The sequence below is a fragment of the Giraffa tippelskirchi genome, chromosome 1 (assembly GCF_054371585.1).
Source record: "Giraffa tippelskirchi isolate mGirTip1 chromosome 1, T2T-mGirTip1v1.2.pri, whole genome shotgun sequence".
Taxonomy (NCBI): Eukaryota; Metazoa; Chordata; class Mammalia; order Artiodactyla; family Giraffidae; genus Giraffa; species Giraffa tippelskirchi.
The window spans coordinates 201,068,430-201,095,687 of record NC_137275.1 but is presented as its reverse complement, the minus strand read 5'-3'; positions in this window follow the sequence as shown (position 1 = coordinate 201,095,687).

Below are 27,258 nucleotides of genomic sequence, written 5' to 3'. Positions count from 1 at the left end.
CCCCCTCCCCAAAAGCATCTCACAGCTGTCAGGGGCCTGGGCAGGCAGGGCCCTCCATTAGTGGAGGCAGGTGATTTGTATTGCTTGCTGCTGCTTGTGTAAACAAAGGGCTTAGGAAGCTGGAGAGGGGAAGGGGCTGGGAATGCACCTGGTACACCTGAGCTGGAGGGTCGCCGCCAAGCAGTCATCTACAGACCCGTGCCAGGGCCCATCTGCCCCGCATTGGCACTCTGGCACCTTGGGTGAGGCCAGGGCCACCTTGAGTGTCTCTGCACATAGGGAGAGACAGAGGTGAAGATACACCCAACTACGCTCCCACTAGACTGTCGCTGCAGCCCTGCACTGGGCATGGAACACCCAAAAGAGTGCTGATGCTGAGTCCCCTCTTGCCTCCTGGCTGGGCACCTGAGGTGCGCCCATCTCTGTGTTGAGCTAGTGTCAAGTCCATTTCAGCTCAGTGGGCTTCACATGGCAGCCTCACTGCCCCCCATCCCCCACCATCCTCCCAGCACTTACCACACGGCTGTGATGGTCTGTTTACAAGGCTGTCTTCCGCACCAGACGCAGGGCTCTTGAGGGATTTTAATGACCTCCACCTCCCCTGTCATCGCTAATCAGTGTTTCCTGAATGAATGGATAAAGGAATGAATGAATTCTTGAGCACCTACCACGTGCCAGGCTCCATGCTGGGAGCACAAGAGGGAGCAGCATGTCAGGAGGCCTGTGGTCGTTACACCCCAGGTGATCCTGGGGAAATGTCGGGATGGGTGGGGAAAGGGCTTGCTGAAAAAAGGGCTCCAAATAAAGACCTGATGGGGTGGGGAGGGAGCTGCGTAGACAGACATGTGGGGAAGAGTACTCTGGGGAATGGCACATGCAAAGACCCTGGGGCAAGGCCAGCCTGGGAATGTTCAAAGAACACTGAAAAAAATGGCTCAGCTAGAGCCAAGTGAGGGAGAGAGAGAGGGAGAGAGAGAGACACAGGTTCTGAGAAGTCCTGATATGGGACGGGCTAGCTAACCCCCACACCTAGTCCCACTCTCACTGTAAGGGAGAAAGAGCCAGATCCTCACTTCAAGCTGCAGTAAAGCAGGGCAGGAGAGGGCAGGCAGTTCTGCTCAATGAGATGTAGAGAGAGCTCCCTGAGAAAGAGGTTTCTTAGAGGATTTATCCTCCTTGAGAAGATGAGAGGGACCTTTCCAGGTGTCACTACCAGCCTCTCTCACATATACTTCAAGTCCCTGCCTTTTCTGTGGTCCTGTGTGCACATGCTGTCTGGAGTGCTGGCAGCCAGTTTGAGCCCATGAAATACTGCAGAGCCCCTACCTTAGCATGCAGATGGGAGAACAGTTGCTACTTCCCACCATTGCCCTGAATGCTGTGCGAGTCCTGGCTCCAGTTTGTGTCACTCAATTCTGACAAACAGCACTGCCCCAAGAAGCCCTCCTGGACCATCTGAGCTGTATGCTGCTCCTTGATCTATATTACTATCTTCATAGCTCTTTACTCTCTCTCCAAAATGGTCTGTTTTCTCTCTAGATATTCCCCTTGGGACATCAGCTCATGGCATTAGACTTGGGCTTGTTTTGCTTACAAGCGTGACTTCTGCCTGGAACAGGGTCTGACATAGAACAGGTGCACCAAAATGTCATTTAGTACATGAGCCAGTGGGCAGCATGAGCTGGCATCCAAGGACCATATTATCACTGCTGTTGTAGCTTTCGCTTCCTCTGCCCTGATGGAGCACCCATGGGCTTCGCTGCATTGTGAACCCATCTCCCTTTACAAGCTATGAAACTGGTGTGGTGACCTGCAGGGGGCTGCAAGCCGGTGAGTGGAGACTGAGTCCACTCAGTGACCAAGGATGAACAGGAAAGGATGTGGGCACTGCCATGGCCATCATCTGCCAAGGCCCAGGAACTACCTAGAGACCATAGCCATGAAGGTAGGGGGGTCCACAAGCCTGGCTGGAAGCAGCACCCCAGCTCCTGATGTATTTTGTGGCAACCATTACCATCCTGGGGTAAAATCAGTAAACAACACAACCTCCCCAAATACCTCATTTCAAGCCTCCATATAATACCTCATCTGCAATGGAAGGAGAAATAAAGGAAACTGACCTAACGTTTTTAAACGTATGTTTTAACATACAACTGTTTAGGAGGCCTGGTTACACCACACAACATGAAGAGCAACCCAATGTACAATGCAGCAAGTACAAACTGGACTAGAGAGAGCATTCAGCTGGGTGGACCATCAACACTATTTGTCTCTGTGAAATTACGGTATAGCTGCATGATTATGATCATGCATCTGTGTGACACAACTGTGAAGGGCATGGCAGGCAGGATGAGGAGGAACTGAACAGGCAGGCCCTCAGCACCAGGTACTCTCTGGCTAGCAGTTTCCTACAAAGGTGAGCAGCACCTGGGAATGCTTTATAAACACACATTCAGTTCAGTTCAGTCACTCAGTCGTGTTTGACTCTCTGCGACCCCATGAACCGCAGCTCGCCAGGCTTCCTGTCCATCACCAACTCCCAGAGTCCACCCAAACCCATGTCCATCGAGTCGATGATACCATCCAGCCATCTCATCCTCCGTTGTCCCCTTCTCCTCCCACCTTCAGTCTTTCCTAGCATCAGGGTCTTTTCCAGTGAGTCAACTCTTCACATCAGGTAGCCAAAGTATTGGCGTTTCAGCTTCAACATCAGTCCTTCCAATGAACACCTAGGACTGATCTCCTTTAGGATGGACTGGTTGGATCTCCTTGCAGTCCAAGGGACTCTCAAGAGTCTCCTCCAACACCACAGTTCAAAAGCATCATTCTTTGGCGCTCAGCTTTCTTTATAGTCCAACTCTCCCATCTATACATGACCACTGGAAAAACCATAGCCTTGACTAGACGGACCTTTGTTGGCAAGGAAATGTCTCTGCTTTTTAATATGTTGTCTAGGTTGGTCATAAATTTCCTTCCAAGGAGTAAGCGTATTTTAATTTCATGGCTGCAATCACCATCTGCAGTGATTTTGGAGCCCAGAAAAATAAAGTCAGCCACTGTTCCCACTGTTCCCCCATCTATTTGCCATGAAGTGATGGGACCGGATGCCATGATCTTAGCTTTCTGAATGTTGAGCTTTAAGCCAACTTTTTCACTCTCCTGTTTCACTTTCATCATGAGGCTCTTTAGTTCTTCTTCACTGTCTGCCATAAGGGTGGTGTCATCTGCATATCTGAGGTTATTGATATTTCTCCTGGCAATCATGATTCCAGCTTGTGCTTCCTCCAGCCCAGCGTTTCTCATGATGTACTCTGCATATAAGTTAAATAAGCAGGGTGACAATATACAGCCTTGAGGTACTCCTTTTCCTATTTGGAACCAGTCTGTTGTTCCATGTCCAGTTCTAACTGTTGCTTTCTGACCTGCATACAGGCTTCTCAAGAGGCAGGTCAGATGGACGGGTATGCCCATCTCTTTCAGAATTTTCCACAGTTTATTGTGATCCACACAGTCAAAGGCTTTGGCATAGTCAATAAAGCAGAGTTCGATAGCATATGTAAAATAGTCAATGGGAATTTGTTATATAACTCAGGGAACTCAAACTGGGGCTCTGTAACAACCTAGAGGGGTGGGATGGGATGGGGGTGGGAGGCAGGTTTAAGAGGGAGGGGACATAGGTATACCTATGGCTGATTTTTGTTGATATTTGACAGAAAACAAAAAAATTCTGTTAAGGATTATCCTTCAATTAAAAAATAAATAAATTTTTAAAAAATGCAATGTGACAGTTCCTTAGATTACTCAAACGTTGCCTTCTTGGAAAATTCTGAATATATCAGAATCACAGAAAAGACACTGTATGTTTTCTGTTTTCTTTTTTTTTTTTTTAACAATTCTTTCTTTTTAAAAAAATTTAATCAATTTATTTTAATTGGAGGATAATTATAATATCGTGATGGGTTTTGTTTTTTTTTTTTGCCGTATGTTTTCGTATAAAACAGAGCCAGGTTCCAGGCCAGGAGATTGAAGGGCCTCTGTCCATTGAGTATGTGTAGCGCCCTGGGAAGTATCTTGGCTCAGGGACCTGAGCTCTCCCTGGCACCCAGAGTCCTCCATACTCAATGCCACTGCTTGCGCTCAATGCCAGCCTGGCGCTGCACTGGACCCCCATCTCCCTGGCTCTTCCCCAGCTGGGCTAAGTGGGCAAAGCCCCAGACCCCGCTCCCTTGATGGTGCTTAGTTGCTCAGTTGTGTCCTACTCTTTGCAACCCTCTGGTCTGTAGCCCACCAGGCTCCTCTGTCCATGGGATTTTCCAGGTAAGAATAGTGGAGTGGATTGCTGTTTTCTTCTCCAGGGGCTCCCTTGGTTGGTTCGTTTCTAATGCCCCTGATCCCAAAGGTAGGCCTGGCCTAACTTGGGCCCAGGCAAGCGGGGAGCCCTGGTGTCAGGCTGCAGGAACCCCCCTGCTGGAGCTAGGCACAGACCCAAGCAGGCCTCTGCCTCCCCCTACCCGCCCCCAACTACCCAACATAGCAAGGGCTCCCAGGCAGGTGGTGATGGATGGGCCGAGGAGGCTCCATTCCGCCGCGGGTCTCACAGACATTCCTCCCTGCAGATAAACGGCCTCTGAGTGGCCGCCCCCGCAGCAGCCCATCCAAGAGGCCCTCTTGAAAGGCAGGAGATGAGGGGCCTCTGTATATAATAAAGGTGAAAAGTGCCATCCAGACATTTTTATGCTCTTCTTGAGGCCCCAGCTGCTGCGCGGCCGGAAGGACCTAGGGCTTTTAGCAAGTGGCCTGAGGAAGCGGCTGCTTTTAGCAGGTTCCAGGACTGCAAGGGAGCGCAGGGGTCGGAGGCCTGGGCACGACTCAGGGCCCTTTTCCAACTGAGTCTGCCCCAGCACCCCCTCCTCTGAAGGAATGAGGACAACCTGCCTGAGACTTCAGGGACTTGCTGGCCTGCTCAGAGCCATGTCTCTGGGGGGCATGTGGCAAGTTGGGGCAGGGGGCTTGCCTATAGCTGGGCTAGTGGGAGGCACAGCACCCCTTCCAGAACCTCGAGTGACTACCTGAGCTCAAATAGGAAAGCCCAATTTCCTCAGGACACCTAGCCAAGAGCACCATTGCCCCTAGTGCAGAGGCGTAGAGGCCTGGGGGGCTCTCCTATGGCTTGAGCCCCTGTTGTAGTTTGAGGAGCTTCAGGAGTGGGGTCAGTGACACTCTGACCCCAGGGCCAACACCTAGCAGGCGCTCAGGGATGTTTCCCTCCCATTTCCATCCTTCATCCCTCTCCCAGGTCTGCAGTACAGCCAGGACGGAGCCTCCAGCTCACATAGGAAAAGGCCAGGCCACCTGAGGGCATACTACCAGGAAGGGAAGCAGAGTCAGGGCCAGGGACTTTCCCACCAAGGCCCAGGCCACCTAGTGTCCAGGGTGGGGACTCATCCACCAAGCCCCCAGGCCACCCGAGTCTCTGGAGCCAGGGTACTCAGTGTTCAGCCTTGAAGGCCTGGTGCCCTCTCTCCAGCCAACACCTGGGACCTGCTCAGCATGGACTCCATCCTGATATGTTAGATTCCCCCTAGTCCAGCAGCCTATGACCCTGCAGTACCAGGCAATCCCCTGCCCACCCCAGCCCCTGAACATAAGGGTCATGTAACAGGAAATGGGCTGCTTTTCATGTGGTCAGTGGACCCACAGAGGGGAGGCCTTAGGCCTAGTGGTGCTGGAGGCCCATGCCCTGCAGGGAGAGCCCGAGGCCCATGCAAAGCCAGTGAACTTATGCCTTCATGGCAGCCTTGTAATATCCACATCTATATTCCCATTTTCTGGAGGGTTAAACAGGCGTAAGACATGAACAGATTTGCTCAAGATAGCAAAGGGGTAGGATTTTGGATTCAAATGCATGTCCATCTGGCTCCAGGTACAGAATTCTTGACAAACCCTATATCTACCCCTTGGCTAGCAGTCATAAAGTAACTTAATGAATAAAGAAGCCCTCTAGAAAAGGAAATCAGAAATGATTTAGTATTTGATCAATAGCACTGATTTACCTCTCCAGGAGCCAGGTGGAACTCACAATTTTCTGAAAAAGCAGATGGAGACTTTATGAGCCACTCAGAGAAGAAGAAATAGCACAGTCTTTAGCTTTTTCTTACCATCCTGAGCCTAATGCTGAACCCCACCTCCCAGGCCAGCCTCAGCACTGGGACCCCCAGCAGCAGGCCCCTCTAGTCCTTAATGGGGGCACACTGATTCTCTGTTGACCCCTGAGACTCTCATGGTTCCTGCCCCCTTGGTCTGGCCAACTGGATAAGGGAGACAGGCTCCCAGCACCTACAGAGCTAGGTAGGACATCCTCACCACCCCATCTCCTAGACTCTCACCATCTTCTCTGCTAGCCTCCAAAGCTACCTTCCTCCCACTCAGAACTCAGGACACCCAGCTCCATCTTTTCAATTAGTCTGAGTTTTTCTAAACACAGGAGAGGCTTGGGGGACCACGAGGATCCTGCCTAAGCATGGAGATGAACCAATGGGATGGAGCTGGGAAGTGGATGGTGACCTTCCTCAGGATGTTGAAGGAACTCTTGGGCCTAAAGCTATCCTCCTCTTGACTTCTCAGCCTTGAACTAGCCCACTCCTTTTCCCTTAAGCCATGGGAGCTGGTTTCCCTGGCAACCCCCAAATACATTACCCTGTCCTTTCTTGGAAAGGACTGTCATGAATGCTGAGACTCCTGCTCTTTGTAATAGCAAATGGCAGTGGATCCTTGTTTGATGACTCAATGCAGACCCATGGGCAGGTTCTCCCTAACAGTTTTAAGGTTATAGACCATGAAATTTCATGACCAGGGGCTCCTGGGCCTGTGTCCTCCAGAGATGTCATGGCCAAGTGATCTTAGTAACAGCAGAGCCCCACACTGCCCACCTGGATGCCAAGAACACCAGGCATCTCCAAGCTGGATTCTAGGTACATCAGGTAATGCCTTTGGGAAAGATCAAAGCAAGGGGTGAAGAGGGGCTGTGTTGTTTGTTCTTAATTTCTAATAGGTAAGTCAATACATTGTTCAAAATATAAAGTATACCAAATGACAGACACCCCCATATTCTCCCATCCAAGTGCTCCCCCAAGCAGCCTCTGTCCTGGTCTGTGGGTCCCTGACCTGTGTTGGTCGGAAAGGCAGGTGAGAAGACGCCTGAGTAGCTCTCCTGCCAGGAGGCATCGGACACCAGTGCATCCTCTCCTGGAGGGTGGGGGCACAGTCCACAGTGGCTAAGGGTGACACCATACACTTGGTTGTCACTGTCCCCTCCCTGCTGCCCATCCACACCCTACTGATGCTTCCTGGAATCAGCCTCCAAATAGGGGCTTACATGTCAGGTTCTTGGAGAATACCAGTGGTCTGGCTGCTGAACAAAAGGGGAGTGGGGCCTGGGGACTCCTCATCACAGTGGAAAACTTAGAAGGTGCAAGTGAGGCCAAGAGCAAGGGTGAGACAGCCCTGAGGTTCAAGCACCTGCCCGCCCATGGCCACCCACCTCCGCCCAGCCAGTGCAGGCCCCAGCCTTCCTGCTCCCACAGTTCTGCACAGAGCAGCATTCATGGTTTCTATAGTGCTCGCTGAATCACGTTAAGACCCACAACAAAACCCACTTTGATGGCCTGACCTGTTTACCCATCATGATCAGACCACTCCCTCATCTCCAGTCTCATCCACTTGTCCATCTGCCGTTTGCCAATCCCCTCTCTCCTCTCCCCACTGCTAGACCCTCTCCCCAGCTGAAGCCTGCTCACCTTCCTGTCAACTTGGGCCTGGGAGACCCCCAACAAGCCCCAAACTCCATCTCCCAAGCTCATTTCTCACCCCACCACCTCTAGAGGGTACCACAGTGCCCCTGCCCCTGGCCCGCCACCTCTCAGCCCATCCCCTCACATATTCTCAAATAGGAAACTCCAAAGGCAAGAAGACACTGACTCTCCGGAAGGAGCAGGTATGTCCCACCTAGGCTCACAGCTGTACCACCTGCCCCTCCAGGTCACTCTGGAGACCAGGGATGTGAGAATCTCCATGTTGGCCTGGCCTGGGCCCTGCACAGAGCAGGCACTTAGTAAGCATGTGTTGGCTTATTGTGTGGTTGTGGGCTGAGTCACCACCCCCATCCCGATGGATAAGCTGGGGTGTTCCCTCTTGCAAGGGCCAAGGTGTCCAGGCCAGGTGCTCCACTCACCCAGCAAGGCCAGCCCTAGGGATGCTCTGCTCCCCAGGCCACACCATACCCACTGCCTGGGTCAGGTTTCCATCCGCTGTCATCAGGCAGATGTCATGCTCAAAGAAGCAGCAGTAATTTGGACAATTATGACCGCTATTATTGCTTCCTCTCCTTAAACAGGGGCCCAAATTACTCATTCACAACCACCAGCTGCTCCCCATGGCAGAGGGGACCCGCAGGGGCAGGGCGGGGCAGGGGCACAGGGGCAGGGCACCAGGAAGGGCAGTGTGGGCACAACACATCTGCTGGTGATTGTCCAGGTTGAGTGTGACATTGGCGCATGTTACTCTACCCTTCGACTGGCAGAGCCACTCTCAGAGGGAGACTGTGCCCTGAGGGAGGGCTAGCTGAGCTCATCCAGTGGTCACTGCAGGATGGGGAGGGAGCAGGCCTGTTTGAGACGAAAGTCCAGAGTGAGGTCTCCTCCTCTGAATCCCAGAGCAAGTCTGGCCCTGAGACTGGGTGGAGGATGAATGAGGGGCACTGCAGGATGTAGGGGAGGGGTCTGGGAAGCTATGGCCCAGGACACTCACCACCCAGGAGATGGTGGCCCAGATGCCAGGATGGGCTCACTAGGGGCCCAGCAGACCCAGGAGGTCCTTCTGTTGACAGAGAGATGCTGGGCACCGGGGCTTCCTGGTGAGTGAGAAATAGCAACTGCTCATTTCTGGGTGTGGTTCGGGGAGGGGAGGTAAATCCTGACCTTCCCTCTTTTCAGAGTTAATTAGCCACAACCAGATACTATTATTAGTGAACATTTATGTAGCACCTGCTATGTGCTGGGGCTGAGCCCAGTTTATATGTAGTAGCTCATTTAATCCTCATAAAATCTATGTGAGATAGGCATTCCCATCACCCTCACTTTATAAGAGGAGGAGACTGGGGCACAGAGAGGCTCATCAGCTTGCCCAGGTTCACACAGCAGGGAGCTCACCCCTTCCAAGAGCCACCCACCACTCTGCAGGCCTCTGTGAGGCAGAAGTAACTCAAGACACTACTTTCATTGTCACCTCATCATATAGGTAGGAAATGTGGGCTCAAGGATGGAAGGGACTACCAGGGTCACATAGGTAAGAAGTTACATGTGTGCCAGGCAGTGGGCTGTTAGCCAGGTGGTCTTGGCACAGAGTGGCATACCCAGGTGGGTATGGTCAAGTTACAGGCAGAAGGAGGGTCAGGTGAGTAGATGGAAGGGTGGGGTGGGATTTGGACTGAATAGAAAGAGTCTAATGTAAAGTTATGTTCAAAATCCTTCAAACTAGGCTTCAGCAGTGCATGAGCTGAGAACCAGATGTACAAGCTGGATTTAGAAAAGGCAGAGGAACCAGAGATCAAATTGTCAACATTTGTTGGATCATAGCAAGGGAATTCAAGAAAAACATCTATTTCTGTTTCAATGACTACATGAAAGCCTTTGACTATGTGGATCACAACTGGGGAAAATTCTTAGAGATGGGAATACAGGACCACCTTACCTGTATCCTGAGAAACCTATGTGCAGGTCAAGAAGTGACAGAACCAGACATGGAACAACGGACTGGTTCAAAACTGGGAAAGGAGTACATCAAGGCTATATATTGTCGCTCTGCTTATTTAACTTACATGCAGAATACGTCATGAGAAATGCTGGGCTGGATGAAGCACAAGCTGGAATCAAGATTTCAAGGAGAAATAACAACCTCAGATATGCAGATGATACCAGTATAATGGCAGAAAGTGAGAAAGAACTAAAGAGCTTCTTGATGAAAGTGAAAGAGGAGAGTGAAAAAGCTGGCTTAAAACTCAGCATTCAAACAACTAAGATCATGGCATCTGGTCCCATCACTTCATGGCAAATAGAAGGGGGAAAAGTGGAAGCAGTGATGGATTTTCTTTTCTTGGGCTCCGAAACCACTGCGGGCGGTGATTGCAGCCATGAAATTAGAAGACACTTGCTCCTTGAAAGGAAAGGACTCATTGGAAAAGCCCCTGATGCTGGGAAAGACTGAAGGCAAAAGAAGAGAGCAGCAAAGGATAAGATGGTTAGATAGCATCACTGACTCAATGAACATGAATCTGAGCAAACTCCGGGAGATAGTGAAGGAGAGGGAAGACCGGCATGCTGCAGTCCATGGTGTCCATGCAGTCCATGGTTGGATGGCATCACTAACTCGGTGGGCATGAGTCTGAGCAAACTCCAGGAGATGGAGAAGGACAGGGAAGCCTGGCGTGCTGCAGTTTATGGGATTGCAGAGTCAGACACGACTTAGCAACTGGACAACAACAATATCATTTACAACTCTTCACAAGATAAAAAATTAAGTAATCTAATTAAAGAATCTGATAAAATTATAAATTTCTGCAAAAAGTTAAAGAAAACTTACATTAATGGGGAAACATATCATGTTTGTGGATTGAAATATTCAACATAGTAAAGATGTCAATTCTTCATAAATCTATATATAAATTTAAGACAATTATTATCAAAATTCCATCAAGGTCTAAGTTTTTATAAATGTAGACAAGCTTAGTTTATTCTAAAATTTGTGTGGGGAAGCATGGAGATCAGAGTATTCAAGTTCCTTTTGGAAAAATTGAGTGAGAGAAGTCATTTCTCCCAATGTAAAGGCACGCTATGTGTGCTAAGTCGCTTCAGTCATGTCTGATTCTTTTGACCCCGGGGGCTGGAGCCCACCAGACTCCTCTGTTCGTGGGATTCTCTATTCATGGAATACTGAAGTGAGTTGCCATTTCCTTTTCCAGGGGATCTTTCCTACCAGGGATCACCTCGCATCTCTTGAGTGTCCTGCATTAGCCAGCAGGTTCTTTACCACTAGCGCCACCTGGGAAGCCCTAAGGCACGCTATGCCGCCATAGTAATCAAGACAGTGTGGTGCTGGCAAAGCAGTAACATACAAATCATTGGAACAGAATAGGCAACCCAGAGATACACCCACACACACATATCCAATTAATTTCTAAAATAAACTTCTAATTTAAAACAGCTTTAGATTTACAAAATTCCTGCAAAGATAACAGAGTGTTTCCATATACTCAGTTTCCCCTGTTAATAGCTTTCACTGTCACAATTAATACTGATACATTATTATTAACTGAAGTCCACATTTTATTCAGATTTTCTAATTTTCCACAATTTTTTTTTTACTTTCCAATATGCCATGCAGGATATCACATTACTTAGTAGTTATGCCTGTTTAGGCTTCTATTGATTGTGACAGTTTTCAAACTTTGTTTTTTTGAAAGTCTTGATACTTTTGAAGATTACTGGTCAGGGACTCTGTAGAAAACTCCTGAATTGAGATTTGTTTGATGTTTTTCTTATGATTACAGTGGAGTAATATGTTTTTCAAAGTAAGATCACAGAGATAAAGTATTAGTCTCATCACATCATATCTAGGATACATGTTAGAAATATGATTTATCACTGTTAATATTATCATTGGTCACCTAATTGAGATAGTGTTTGTCATATTTTTCCATTGTAACTATTCTTTGTCCTCCCTTACCATACTATATTCTTTACCACAGGTAAGCCATAATTAAGAAGAGGAGAGTTTTCTTTGGAAAAATGTCTGTTTAGGTCATCTACCCATTTTTTTTCTAATTGGTTGTTTTTCTGATATTGAGCTGCATAAGCTACTTGTATATTTTAGAGATTAATGCTTTGTCAGTTCTTCATTTGCAATTATTTTCTCCCATTCTGGGGGTTGTCTTTCTGTCTTGTTTATGTTTTCCTTTCCTGTGTAAAAGTGTTTAAGTCCCATTTGGTTATTTTTGTTTTTATTTCCATTACTCTAGGAGGTGGGTCAAAGAAGACTTTGCTGCGATTTATGTCACAAAGTGTTCTGCCTATGTGTCCCTCAAGGAGTTTTACAGTATTTGGCCTTACATTTAGGTCTATAATCCATTTTGAATTTATTTTTGTGTGTGGTGTTAGGGCATGTTTTAATTTCATTCTTTTACTTTCAGCTGTCCAGTTTTCCCAGCACCACTTATTGAAGAGGCTGTCTCTTCTCCATTGTATATTCTTGCCTCCTTTGTCAAAGATGAGGTGCCCATAGGTGCGTGGGCTTATCTGTGGGCTTTCTATTATGTCCATTGATCGATATTTCTGTTTTTATGCCAGTACCAAGAAGGTTTTACCTGGATAGCCATGACGGTGTGAACATTCACCTAGAGCCAGACATCCTGCAGTGTGAAGTCAAGTGGGCCTTAGGAAACATTACGATGAACAAAGCTAGTGAGGTAATGGAAAGCCAGCTGAACTATTTCAAATCCTAAAAGATGATGCTGTGAAAGTGCTGCACTCAATATGCCGGCAAATTTGGAAAACTCAGGAATAGCCACAGGTCTGGAAAAGGTCAGTTTTTATTCCAATCCCAAATAAAGCAAATGATAAAGAATGTTCAAACTACTGCACAATTGCACTCATTTCACATGCTATCAAGGTAATGCTCAAAATCTTTCAAGCTAGGCTTCAACAAAACGTGAACTGAGAACTTACAAATGTACAAGCTGGATTTAGAAAAGACAGAGGAACCAGAGATCAAAATACCAACATCCATTGAATTACAGAAAAAGCAACAGCATTGCAGAAAAACATCTACTTCTGCTTCATTGACTACGCTAAAGCCTTTGACTATGTGGATCGCAACAAATTTTGGAAAATTCTTAAAGAGATGGGAATACCCAAACACCTTACCTGCCTCCTGAGAAACCTGCATAAAAGTCAAGAAGCAACAGTTAGAACCAGACATGGAACAATGTACTGGTTTCAAACTGGCAAAGGAGTATGTCAAGGCTATATATTGTCACCCTGCTTATTTAACTTATATTCAGAGTACATCATTGGAAATGCTGGGCTAGATGAAGCTCAAGCTGGAATCAGGATTGCCAGGAGAAATATCAGTAACCTCAGATATGCAGATGATACCCACCCTAATGGCAGAAAGCAAAGAGGAAATAAAGAGCCTCTTGATGAAAGTGAAAGAGGAGAGTGAAAAAGCTGACTTAAAACTCAACATTCAAAAAACTAAGATCATGGTATCTGGTTCCATCACTTCATGGCAAATAGATGGGGAAACAATGGAAACAGTGACAGACTTTATTCTCTTGGGCCTCAAAATCACTGAGGATAGTGACTGCAGCCATGAAATTAAAAGATGCTTACTCCTTGAAAGAAAAGCTAAGATGAAACTAGACAGTATATTAAAAAGCAGAGACATGACTTTGCTGACAAAGGTCTGCATAGTCAAAGCTATGGTTTTTCCAGTAGTCATGTATGAATGTGAGAGTTGTACCATAAAGAAGGCTGAGCACTGAAGAATTAATGCTTTTGAACTATAGTGCCAGAGAAGACTCTTGAGAGTCCCTTGAACAGCAAGGAGATCAAACCAGCAGTTTTAAGGAAAATCAACCCTGGATATTCATTGAAAGGACTGATGCTGAAGCTGAAGCTCCAATACTTTGGCCACCTTTTATGAGGAATCAACTCATTGGGAAAGATCATTATGCTAGGAAAGGTTGAGGGCAAAGGAGAAGGGGGCAAGAGAGGATGAGGTGGTTGGACGGCATCATTATCTCAACGGACATGAGTTTGAGCAAACTCTGGGAGATGGTGAAGGACAGGGGAAGCCTGGTGTACTGCAGTCAGTCCAAAGAGTTGCAAAGAGTTGGACACAACCGAGTGACTGAATAACAACAACAACCATACTGTTTTGATTAGTGTAGCTTTGTGGCACAGTCTGAAGTCAGGGAGGTTGGTTGCTCCAGCTCCATTTTTCTTCCTCCAGATTACTTTAGCTATTCAATATCTTTTGTGTTTCCATACTAATTGTACAATTTTTTGTTCTAGTTCAATGAAAAATGCTATTGGTAATTTGATAGGGATTGTGTTGAATCTGTGGATTGCTTTAAGTAATATAATCATTTTCACAATATTGATTCTTTCAATCCAAGAACATGGTATATCTCTACATCTGTTTGTGTCTTCTTTGATTTCATTCATCAGTGTCTTATAGTTTTCTAGATGCTCAACATTGCTCACTACTAGAGAAATGGAAATCAAAACTTCAATGATGTATCACCTTACACTGGTCAGAATGGCCATCACCAAATATCTACAAACAAATAAATGCCAGAGAGGATCTGGAGAACATGTCTTGTATGCTGTTGGTGGGGATGTAAATTGATACAGTTACTATGGAGAACAGTATGGAAATTCCTTAAGAAACTAAGAACAAAACAACCATATGACCCAGCAATCCCACTACTGGACATATACTCTGAGAAAACCATAATTCAAAATGACACATGTACACCAATGTTCATTGAAGCATTATTTAAAATAACCAGGACATGGAGGCAACCTAGATGTCCATCAACAGACGAATAGATAAAGAAATTGTGGTGCATATATACAATGGAATATTATTCAGCCATAAAAAGGAATGAAATTGGGTCATTTGTAGTGATGTGAATGAACCTAGGGTCTCTGATACAGTATGAAGTCAGAAAGAGTAAAACAAATATTTTATATTAGAGCATATATATGGAATCTAGCAAATGGAATGGATGAACCTATTTTCAGGGCAGGAATAGGGAAATAGATGTAGAGAATGGACTTGTGGACACAGCAGGGAAGAAAGTAGGACAAATTGAGAGTAGCACTGACATATATACATTACCACGTGTAAAACAGACAGCTAGTGGGAAGGTGCTGTACAACACAGGGAACTCAGCTTGGTGCTCTGTGATAACCTAGAGAGATAGGATGGGGGCGTGGGTGGGAGGCTTAAAAGGGTGGGGATATATGTATACTTATAGCTGATTCACGTTGTTGTACAGCAGAAATTAATGCAACAAGGTAAAGCAATTATCCTCTAATTTAGAATAATAAATAATTTTTAAAAAACGAACATAGCATTCAAGATGGCTTCCCTGGTGACTCATTGGTAACGAATCTGCCTGCCAATGCAGGAGACATGAGTCTGATTCCTGGGTAAGGAAGATCCCCTGGAGAAGGAAATGGCAACCCACTCCAGTATTCTTGCCTGGAAAGTTCCATGGACAGAGGAGCCTAGTGGGCTAGAGTCCATGGGGTTGGAAAGAGCTGGACATAACTTAGTGACTAAACAACAGCAAATAGCATTCAAGAAGGATCCTTTAGACTTTAAAAAGATTTCACGGGCATTAGAGATTCAGAGTCATTTGTTGTTTTTAATAAAAATCTTTGTGTAAGTTGAAAAAAAAGAAGAGGAGATCTATGTTCCATCTCTTTAAGAGCAGATAATGTACAAAAATTATCTGAAATTCAGCATGAGAGTCTCATTTGTTTTCCCTATTTGTTTATTTATTCAATCATTTACTTATATCATAACTGTTATTAATAAAATATTTATTTTATACCTTAGGTTATAATTCAATTTCAAATTATTTATTCTGTTGTTCAAATTTTTCCAGCTTTGGCCATTGGAGCTCTTTCAGTTGGTGTCTGTATCCCTTTGACATGCCTCCAATCACTGTGAGTTTTGGTGGGGTTTTTTTCTTCCTCTTCTTCTTTTGGATTTTTTAAAAGTACTTTCTTACTTTTTGGTACTACAAAATTCTTCTGGCTCATGTTGTATATTTCTCACCCTGGTTCAAGAGTCAACAATTTCTCTAAGGAGCCCAAGTTCCCTTTATTACAGAAAGGTATTAAAACCAAGATAGGGGCACTAATGTACTTGTTTCTACAAGAGTGTCTTTGCTTTTAGGCCCTCCCAACTGAAAGAGGTAGGAAATATATGTGTGATACTAACCCACTTTTATACAAGTCTGTAAGTATTTCTATGCATAGCCATCACTATATGTGTTCCAACTAATGTTATTTACCCTAACCGTTACTACTTCTTACATTTGCTTACCTTTGACCTCCCACTCCAAATAAATGTGACTCTTACCATCAACCATCCATTTATTTAATTGTTCAATTCCAATATATGTAGTGGCTTAAGAATTATTCACACATACCCTCAAAGGAGATGGTTTATCAACTGGTGAAAGTGAAAGTCACTCAGTCATGTCTGACTCTCTGGGACTCCATGGACTGTACATTCCATGGAATTCTCCAGGCCAGAATACTGGAGTGGTTAGCTGTTCCCTTCTCCAGGGGATCTCCCCAACCCAGGAATCAAACCAGGGTCTTCTGCATTGCAGGCAGATTCTTTACCAACTGAGCTATCAGGGAAGTGCTTTATCAACTGGAGTACAGTGCTTACACACAGTTCCTTTTACCTTTAGTCTTAAGACATTACTCATTTCCATAGCTACTTAGATCAGCTCATTTCCATAGTTACATTCTTTTTCCTCACTTTCTTCAGTGAGGCTGTTTCATACATTTTTCAGCCTTATTGTGGTGTAATTGACAAATAAAGATTATACATATTTAAGGTGTACAACAATATGACTTGATATGCATATATACGTATACATGAAAGTGAAAGTGAAGTTGCTCAGTCGTGTCCGACTCTTTGTGATCCCATGGACGGTAGCCTACCAGGCTCTGCCATCCATGGGATTTTCCAGGCAAGAATACTGGAGTGGGCTGCCATTTCCTTCTCCAGGGGATCTTCCCAACCCAGGGATCGAACCCGGGTCTCCTGCATTGCAGACAGACGCTTTACTGTCTGAGCCACCAGGGACATATACATATTGTGAAATGATCACTACAATCAATTTATTTAACATATTTATCACCTCTACATCGTTACTATTTTCCTTCTTTTCTTTTCGTTCTTTTCCTTCCTTCCTGTCTTTGTTTCTTTCATGGTAGATGGTAAGAATGCTTAAGATGAACAAATTTCAAGCATGCAATACAGTATTGCCAAGTGTAGTCACCATGCTACACAGTAGGTCTCCGGAACTTATTCATCTCTCATAACTGAAACATTGTACACTTTGACCAACATCTCCCCATTTCCTCCTGCCCCCAGCTCCTGGCAATTCTACTCTGTGCTTCTATGTCTGATTTTAGATTCCAAGTATACATGATATCGCACACCAATTGTTTTTCTGTACCTGGCTTATTTCACTTGCCTAATATCCTCCAGATTCATATTGTTACAAATGGCAGGATCTTATGTGTGTGTGTGTGTTTGACTGATGAATGGATAAAGGAAAATATAATCACATCTTTTTTATCCATTCATCTGTTGATGAACATTTAGAGTGAATCCATATCTTGCTTATTGTGAATAATGCTGCAATCAATATGGGAGTGCAGATATAATTTCCTTTGGATATACACCCTGAAGAAGGTTTACTGTACATTGCATTCCTATGACTCATTTATTTTATAACTGGAATATTGTACCTTTTTATCCCCTTCACCCATTTCACTCACTCCCCCAAAATCAATCTGTTCTCTGTTTCTATGGGCTTGGGTTTTTGTTTTGTTTTGTTCAAGATTCTACTTATAAGCCTATCATACAGTATTTGTCTTTCTCTGTCTGATTTATTTCACTTAGCATAATTCCCTCAATATCCATCCAGTTTTCGACAGAATAAGAGACACAGATGCATAGAACAGTATTATGGACTCTGAGGGAGAAGGTGAGGGTGGGGCATTCTGAGAGAATAGCATTGAACAATTCTCCTTCATTTTTAAGGAATAGTTTTGCCAGATATAATATTCTTGACTAGGTGGCAGGTTTCTTTTTAGTGGAGCAAGGGAGGGTGTCTCTAAGAGCATCTTTCACTCTGACTTACTGTGAGTTTGCCATTTTAGTTATGAGCAGTATGACCTGGGGCATCTGAGTCTTGGTTTCTTTTTCTGCAGAATGAAGATGATCACTGCCCCTCCTTGTTGTCCTTCCTTCTTTTCTTCCTTTCTTCAATCAGTCAGCAGATATTTATATGTGCCAGGCACTACTGATATGCTGGGAATAAAGCAAGCCACACACTCATAGACTGAGTCCCAGCACAGAAGACAATAGTCACACAAAGAAAAGTACATTGTGTCTGTCAGATAGCCTTGAGTGTGGTGGAGGAAAATGAAGAGTGCTTGGTGAGTACTGGGTGTGGAGCTTGGCAGTGTCAGGCGGGTGATCCCAGGGATGGCTCAGTGAGAACATTTGAACAAAGTCTTAAGGGCAGTAAGGGGGAGTCATGAAAAACTACAGAGGTAAGCAGGAGGCACAGCAAGGGCCAAGATCTGAGGAGTATGTGCACACAGTTGAGAAGCAAAGGAGGCCCTGGGGCAGCAGGGAAAAGTGGGGACCAAAGGCTGAGGTGAGGACGCCCAAAGTTACTGGAAGGCTATAAGCAGATGAAAGGCTGGGTCTGTGTGGGGGTGAGGAACAAAGTGTGACAGAGACTTCGAGGGCTCAGTGACTGAGAAGGAGGTATGAGAAGGCAATGGATTCTGAGTGTATTTGAAGGCAGAAGATTCATGATTGGAGGGTAGGCTGCAAAGTTTCTAGAAAGAAGCAGCTCATGCAGACCACTGAATGCAGGAGAATGGAGATGTTTTGAAGGTGAAGTTCAATAGGCATCTAACACTCAACCCAGCCTACAGGTTCAGGACTCTGGGATGTCTGAGGCAGGATGGGGTTCACTGTGAACAAAGGCCCTGGCTTCCAGCCAGCTTGCCCCTGCTGAGGATCTCAGGCTGGTCATGGACCTTGTCCATCTCAGCAGCCCTGGGGGCCATGTGAACTCATGAGAGCATGTTCCCTGCAGCACCTGGCATCTGATCTCCTCTACAGTCTCCCCACTTTGGGGGCATTCCAACCGCTGAGCACCAGGTCTGCCTGGCTAAGGGAGACAGGGCTCCACCTAGCAACACCTTTTCTTGGAAGATAAAGCCTCCTTTTCTGTGCTACTCGCTGAGCCCATTGGGAACATATTTTTTTTTCTTACCTTCTCTCCTAAAAGTAAAGGAAAAAAAAAACTCATTTGCACAGCTGTTTTATTTTTGAATGCATTAGAAGCAGATATAGAGGGTGCTCAGCAGTTAGGTGGGTTTCCAGACCCAGTTGATAGCTGACCACTTTCAAAACATGCTGAGGCTTGTGGGCAGGGTGTGCAAGCAGTGGCTTAGGAATGGCAGCTTGGGAGGGCTGCATATGTGTCCTGCTTGGTAAGGCCAGGACATGCATAAGCACATTTGGGCTTCTGGCTGCACATGCCTGCAGACCTGCAACAGGACACCCACAGGCCTTCGGCTAACTGGCTGAAGCCCTACCATCTGGGCTTCGCCTCTCTAGGTGGTCATTAACCATGCTTCCCTCCTGCCTCTTCTCAGTCAACACCCTCCCCAACAAGGGAAATCAGTGTTCTGCCTTCTATTATCACTGGAGTGCTAGAGGCTTTGAATTTGTGTGTTCTGAATTTGGAGTTGTATAACTTTGTATTACATGGCAAAAGCATTTCTCATATCTGTTATTCTGTTTCTAATTATACCAGGGGGAAATGCTAAGTATGATAATTATGTTTTGAATGCCTTTATAGTTATTTGTAATAAAAAAAAAGAGCAGCTCTCACTCACTCATTCAACCACTTCAAGCAGCTACAATTCAACATCAGCTCTAAGTTTCCTTGGATTTATGGTGACAGGTAACTTTGATTCTTGGAAATTGATGCTGTTTATTTTTTTATGAGCATGACCTAGTTTCCTTCAGATAGATACATAGAGAGATAGAGGATAGCTAGTTAGCTAACTTCATAGTAGGCAGATAGAAAGACAAACAGATGGTAAATAGATAACAGATAAATGTGTGTGTGTGTGTGTGCGCACGCGCGTGCGCACACACGTGTGCACACACACGCGTGCACTTAGTCACTCAGTCATGTCCAACTCTTTGCAACCCCATGGACTGTAGCCCAACAGGCTCCTCTGTCCATGAGATTCTCCAGGCAAGAATACTGGAGTGGGTTGCCATGCCCTCCTCCAGGGGATCTTCCCAACCCAGGATCGAACCCAGGTCTCCTGCATTGCTGGCAGATTCTTTACCATCTAAGCCACCATGGAAGCCCAAGAATACTGGAGCAGGTAGCCTAACCCTTCTCCGGGGGATCTTCCCATCCCAGGAATTGAACCGGGGTCTCCTGCACTGCAGGCAGATTCCTTACTAGCTGAGCTACCAGAGAAGCCCAACAAATTGATGTTATATAAAAAGATAGACACGTATGTATAATACATACAAAATATATAAACAGATCAATGATAGATAGATGTATATATGTACACTTATAAACATATGTACCACATGTCTGAATAATTCCATTTATACAATGATTAAGGACAGGCAACACTTACCAATGATAATAGAAGGCAGAACATTCATTTCCTCTGTTGGGGAGGGAGTTGACTGAGAAGAGGTATGAGGGAGCTTTCCAGGGTGCTGGAAATAGTCTGTGACCTGGTTAGATGTGTATACACATAAGAAAAAAGTCACTCAGTTGGGCACCTTTTTATGTGTGTGTATGTGTATGAGTGTGTGTTATTTCTCAATTTTTAAATGATAAACTATTTTCAGACTAAAAATGCAACTTAAAATGCCTTTGCACCAATTAAGTTTTCATCTCACAGATTCAATTTCAAACCATTCAACCAATGTTTCAAACCATTAAAATAATTTTGAATCTAATTCATCTACCAATTTATAACTACTGGTATTCATTATATACGATTTGAATAGAATAGGGACTAAAGCAAGAACATAACTTTTGGTATTAAAGAGCTTCTACAAACTCCTTGAGTTGTTTCATTCCCTGAAATCTTCCTTTCTACTCATACTACTTGCGTTTATTCTATCACAAGGTTATCCTGAAAAGTATTGTCATATGATTCACAAAAATATAGACTAGGTCTCATTCATCATGCAAGTGACTATTTTACTCATGTTGTTCAAATCTTTTATACACTATCAGATATGTTTATGATTGTTCCATCAGTTACCAAGAGAGATGTGTTCAAAGTCTCCTACCATGATTATAGACTTATCTCTTCTTCTTTTCTTTTTTTCCCCCTCATTCTCCAACAGGAAGTCTGTACCTCTTAATCTCCCTCACCTAATCTTTTCTCCCCCTACTACACTCTGATCTAGGAAACACCTGTTTGTTCTCTGCATCTGAAATTCTGGTTTATGTTTTGTTATGTTTGTTCATTTGTTTTTTATTGATTCCACATATAAGCAAAATCATAGACCATTTGTCTTTCTCTGAGTTATGTCACTTAACATGGTATTCTCTAGGTCCATCCATGTTGCTGCAAATGGCAAGATTTCATTACTTTTTATGGCCAAGTAATGTTTCATTATATATATATTGTGCTGTGCTGTGCTTAGTCATTCAGTTGTGTCCGATTCTTTGTGACACTGTGGACTGTAGCTCACCAGGCTCCTCTGTCCATGGGGATTTTCCAGGCAAGAACACTGGAGTGGGTTACCATGGCCTCCTCCAGGGGGTCTTCCCAACCCAGGTCTCCTGCATTGCAGGTGGATTATTTACCATCTGAACCACCAGGAAAGCCTTAGAATACTGGAATGGGTAACCAATCCCTTCTCCAGGGAATCTTCCCAACCCAGGAATCGAACTGGGGTCTCTTGCATTGCAGGCAAATTCTTTACCAGCTGCGCTACCAAGAAAGCCCTATATATGTGTTGCATCTTCTTCATCCATTCATCTGCTCATGGACCCTTAGGCTGCTTCCATAATGCGGTTATTCTGTGGTGCCATGAACATGGGTACATGTTTCTTTTCTAATTTCTGTTTTTGTTTTCCTCTGATAAATACTCAGGTGTAGAATTGCTGGGTCATACAGTAATTCTAGTTTTAATTTTTGAGAAATCTCCATACTGTTTTCCATAGTGACTGTACCAACCTGTGTTCCCACCAATACCGCACAGGGGTTCCCTTTATTTCTTTTTCTTTCTAATTTTGGCAATTTTAATTTTATATATTTTTAGGCTCTATTATAAGGCATACGCAAATCTAAAATATTCAAATTGAATCATAACATTATGAGATGTCTCCCATCATTTTTAATTATATTTACACTTAATTTTTTTGGTCTAATATTGGCTTATCTCTGGATAGTTTGAAAGATAAATTTTTTGTATCTTTTCACTTTTTAACCTTATAGTAAGTAATTTCTCATAAACAATATGTTGTCAGATTTTAAATTCCAATCTGGCAATCTTTATCTTTTAGTTAAGATATTGAGTACATTTACATTTAGTAATTACTATTATTTACTATTTTTAAATTTGTCTCATTTGCTCCATGTTCTTTTTTCCCCTCAGTTTTCTGCTTTATTCTGGATTTTATTTTCCCATTGTTTCACTCAACAGAGCTTCTTATTTATATAATACCTTTGATACTGTTCTTTTTGTGATAACCATAGAAATGATAACATGTAACCTTATTTTACTAAAATCTAGTTTAAATTTGTATTTTTACCAGTTGCTGGGCAGCACAAGGATCTAAGAGCACATAAATTTCATTTACCTTCTGTCTCTTGTACTATTTTTGCCACACATTTTAATTATATATGTTTTTTACTTAAACTTTTTATTTTGAGATGATGATAGATTTATACACAGTTGTGCAAAATAATACAGAGATTCAGTGGTACACTTCTGATTCTGGGTACTCTGTTGTTTGTACCCAGAGTCAAAAGTGTATCCAGTCGCTCCACTGATGACATGTTGCAAAACTATTTAGTACAATATCACAACAAAGATGTTGAAATTGATGAAGTCAAGATACAAAATATTTCCACCACTGCTGATACTGCTGCTGCTAAGTTGTTTCAGTCGTGTCCGACTCTGTGCGACCCCATAGAAGGCAGCCCACCAGGCTCCCCCGTCCCTGGGATTCTCCAGACAAGAATACTGGAATGGGTTGCCATTTCCTTCTCCAGTGCATGAAAGTGAAAAGTGAAAGTGAAGTTGCTCAGTCATCTCCAACTCCTAGCGACCCCATGGACTGCAGCCTACCAGGCTCCTCCATCCATGGGATTTTCCAGGCAAGAGTACTGGGATCCCTTATATTGTCATTTTGGAGCCATACTCAGTTCCCTCCCCCCCTTACACCCTAGTTTCCTTTTTTAAGTACATTTCTTTAAATAAAATATTACAAGATGATAGTATAGACACTATGCTGATACAACAAAAACCAAGACGAAATTTTACAAAGTGGTCAAGTTTGGGAAACACAAACTTCAGAGTTTTGGAAATATCTTGAGCTGGGCTGTGAAGAGTAGATTCCAGAGTCAAAACAGTGGTAAGAGGATGGCATGTCAAGACACCGTGAAGCCAAAGCAAGCTTGGCTTGTGTGGCTGGCAGGCAGTAGGCACGTGGAAGAGTAGGGGCAGGGGGGCAGAGGCCAGTAGAGACCCTAGAGGCCACAGAAGATCTTGTGTGGGTTTCCTACTAAGCAAAATAAGAAGCTACTGAAAAGTGAAAGTGTTAGTCGTTCAGTTGTGCCCAACTCTTCGCAACCCTGTGGACTATAGCCCGCCAGGCTCCTCTGTCCATGGAATTCTCCAGACAAGAATACTGGAGTGGGTAGCCATTCCCTTCTCCAGGGTATCTTGCCGATCCAGTGTTCAAACCCAGGTCTCCTGCATCGCAGGCAGATTATTTACTGCCTGAGCCACCAGGGAAGCACAGGTAGCTACTGCAGGGATTTAAACGGAGAAATTATGAGACTTGATTATGTTTACAAAGATGCATTTGGCTACTCAGGTTGTGCATGGAAAATGGACAGTAGGGGGCTCCAGTGAGGAGGCAAATTGAATAGTTTGAACAAGAGCCCAGGGTGGCAGTGAGATAGTATTAAAGGGATAGATTTTGGATAGGATTTTAAAATTAGCTTTAGTGAGAAATAATTTACATCAATAAAATACAGCCACTTTAAATGTACAGCTCAATAAGTATAGACAAGTCTACTCAATCATATAACCACCACAATTTTGATATACAATATTTCCATCATCCCTAAATGTTCCCTTGTGCCCCTTTTCAGTCAATCCACTCCCATTTTCTAGCAACCGCTGATCTTTTTTCTGTCAATATAGTTTTACTTTTGCCAGAATCTCATATAAGTAAAATATGCAGTCTTTGGTGTCTGGCTTCTTTCACACAGTATAATGTTTTTGAGATTCGTCTATGTTGTTTGTCCAGTCAGTTCTTCATTTTGGTGGTTGAGTAGTGTTACACTGTATGGAGGTATCACAATATTGCTTATTCGTTCACCATTAATGAACATTTGGGTTATTTCCAGTTTGTAGATAGTATAAAGTATAAACATTAAAGCACAAGTCTTTGCATGAATATAGGTTTGCATTTCTCTTGGGCATATACCAGAAGTGAAAAATTTGAGTCATGTTAAGCATATGTTTAAGTTTATAAGAAATTGGAAAATTGTTTCCAAAGTGTCTACACAGGTATTCATTCTCACTAACAATGAGAGTTCTAGTTGATTGGCCTCCTCAGCAGCACTTACTACTGTCGGTTTTTTTAAATTGTTTATTCACTTTTAGCTTTCTGGGAATATATGGAGGTATCGCGTTGTGATTTAAATTTGCATTGCCATAATGACTAATTATATTAAACAGTTGTTCATGTGCTTCTTGGACATTTGTATATATTCTTCGGAGAAATGTCTATTCAAATCTTTTGCCCATTTAAAAAATTGTCATTTTTTTATTAAATTGTAATAATTCCTTATATATTCTGAACACTAGATGTTTTGTCATAAATGATGCGCAATTTTTTTCTCTCATTCTGTTGGCTGTCTTTACATTTCTTTGATTAGGTCTTTTGATGCACGAAAGTTTCTAATTTTTTTGAAGCATATCTATTTTTCCTTTTGTTTTCTTGTGCTCTTGGTGTCATGATTAAGAATCTATTGTCAAATCCAAGGTCATGAAGATTCACCCATGTTTTCTCCTAATAGTTTTATTATTTTCCCTCCTATGTTTTGTCATTGAAACTTTTAGACTTAATTTTTATATAGAGTGAGGCAGAAATAGAATTTTATTTTTTACCTGTGGAAATCTAGTTGACCAAGCAACATTGTTGAACAGACTGTTTTTTCACCCTTAGAATGATCTGGGAACTCATTGAAAATCAATTGACTGTAAGATGTATGGATTTATTTCTGGCCTCCCGATTTGATTCCATTGTGCTATATGTCTACCTTGATGCCAGTCTGTTTTGATTGCCATAGCTTTGTGGCAAGTTTTGAAATTGAGAAATTAATCTTCCAATTTTATTTTTTCTCCCAGTTTATTGAGTTATAATTAACATACAGTATTATGTAAGTTTAAAATGTATAGCATAATGACTTGATTTAAATACATCATGAATGGATCATCACAAGTTTAGTGAAAAGCATCATCTTATATAGATACAATATTAAAGAAATAGAAAAAAGTTTCCCTTGTGATTAGAACTCTTAGGATTTATTCTCTTAACAACTTTCATATATAACATACATCAATGTTAATTATATTCATCATGTTATACATTGCATCCCTAGTTTTTATCTTGTAACTGAAAGTTGAAACCTTTTGATCGCCTTTATTCAATTTTCCCTACCCACCTCCCACCTCTGGTAACCAAAATTCCATTCTTGTTTTCTAACAGTATTTATTTGTTGGTTGGTTTTTGAAGTGTAATGGACCTATAACACTATGTTAGTTCCTATTACACAACATAGGGTTTCCTTGGTGGCTCAGACAGTAACGAATCTGCCTGCAATGCAAGAGACCAGAGTTCAGTCCCTGGGTCAGGAAGATACCCTGGAGAAGGGAATGGCAACCCACTCCAGTAGTTTTGCCTGGAGAATTCCATGGACAGAGGAGCCTATTGGGCTACAGTCATGGGTCACAGAAAGTCGGACATGACCGAGCAAAATTGGAAAACTCAGCAGTGGCCACAGGACTGGAAGAGGTCAGTTTTCATTCCAGTCCCAAAGAAAGGCAATGCCAAAGAATGCTCAAACTACCGCACAATTGCACTCATCTCACATGCTAGCAAAGTAATACTCAAAATTCTCCAAGCCAGGCTTCAACAGTACGTGAACTGTGAACTTCCAGATATTCAAGCTGGATTTAGAAAAGGCAGAGGAACCAGAGATCAAATTGTCAACATCTGTTGGATCATTGACAAAGTGAGAGTTCCAGAAAAACATCTATTTCTGCTTTATTGACTATGCCAAAGCTTTTGACTGTGTGGATCACAACAAACTGGGGAAAATTCTGAAAGAGATGGGAATACCAGACCACCTGACCTGCCTCCTGAGAAATGCAGGTCAGAAAGCAACAGTTAGAACTGGACATGGAACAACAGACTGGTTCCAAATCGGGAAAGGAGTACGTCAAGGCTGTGTATTGTCATCCTGCTTATTTAACTTATATGCAGAGTACATCATGAGAAATGCTGGACTGGATGAAGCACAAGCTGGAATCAAGATTGCTAGGAGAAATATCAATAACCTCAGATAAGCAGATGACACCACCCTTATGGCAGAAAGCGAAGAACTAAAGAGCCTCTTGATGAAAGTGAAAGAGGAGAGTGAAAACGTTGGCTCAAAACTCAGCATTCAGAAAACTAAGATCATGGCATCTGGTCCCATCACTTCATGTCAAATAGATGGGGAAACAATGTAAACAATGACAGACCTTATTTTGGGAGGCTCTGAAATCACTGCAGATGGTGATTGCAGCCATGAAATTAAAAGACGCTTGCTCCTTGGAAGAAAAGTTGTGACCAACATAGACAGTATATTAAAAAGCAGAGACATTACTTTGCCAACAAAGGTCCATATAGTCAAAGCTATGGTTTTTCCAGTAGTCATGTATGGATGTGAGAGTTGGACTAGAAAGAAAGCCGAGCGCTGAAGAATTGATGCTTTTGAACTGTGGTGTTGGAGAAGACTCTTGAGAGTCCCTTAGACAGAAAGGAGATCCAACCAGTCCATCCTAAAGGATGGA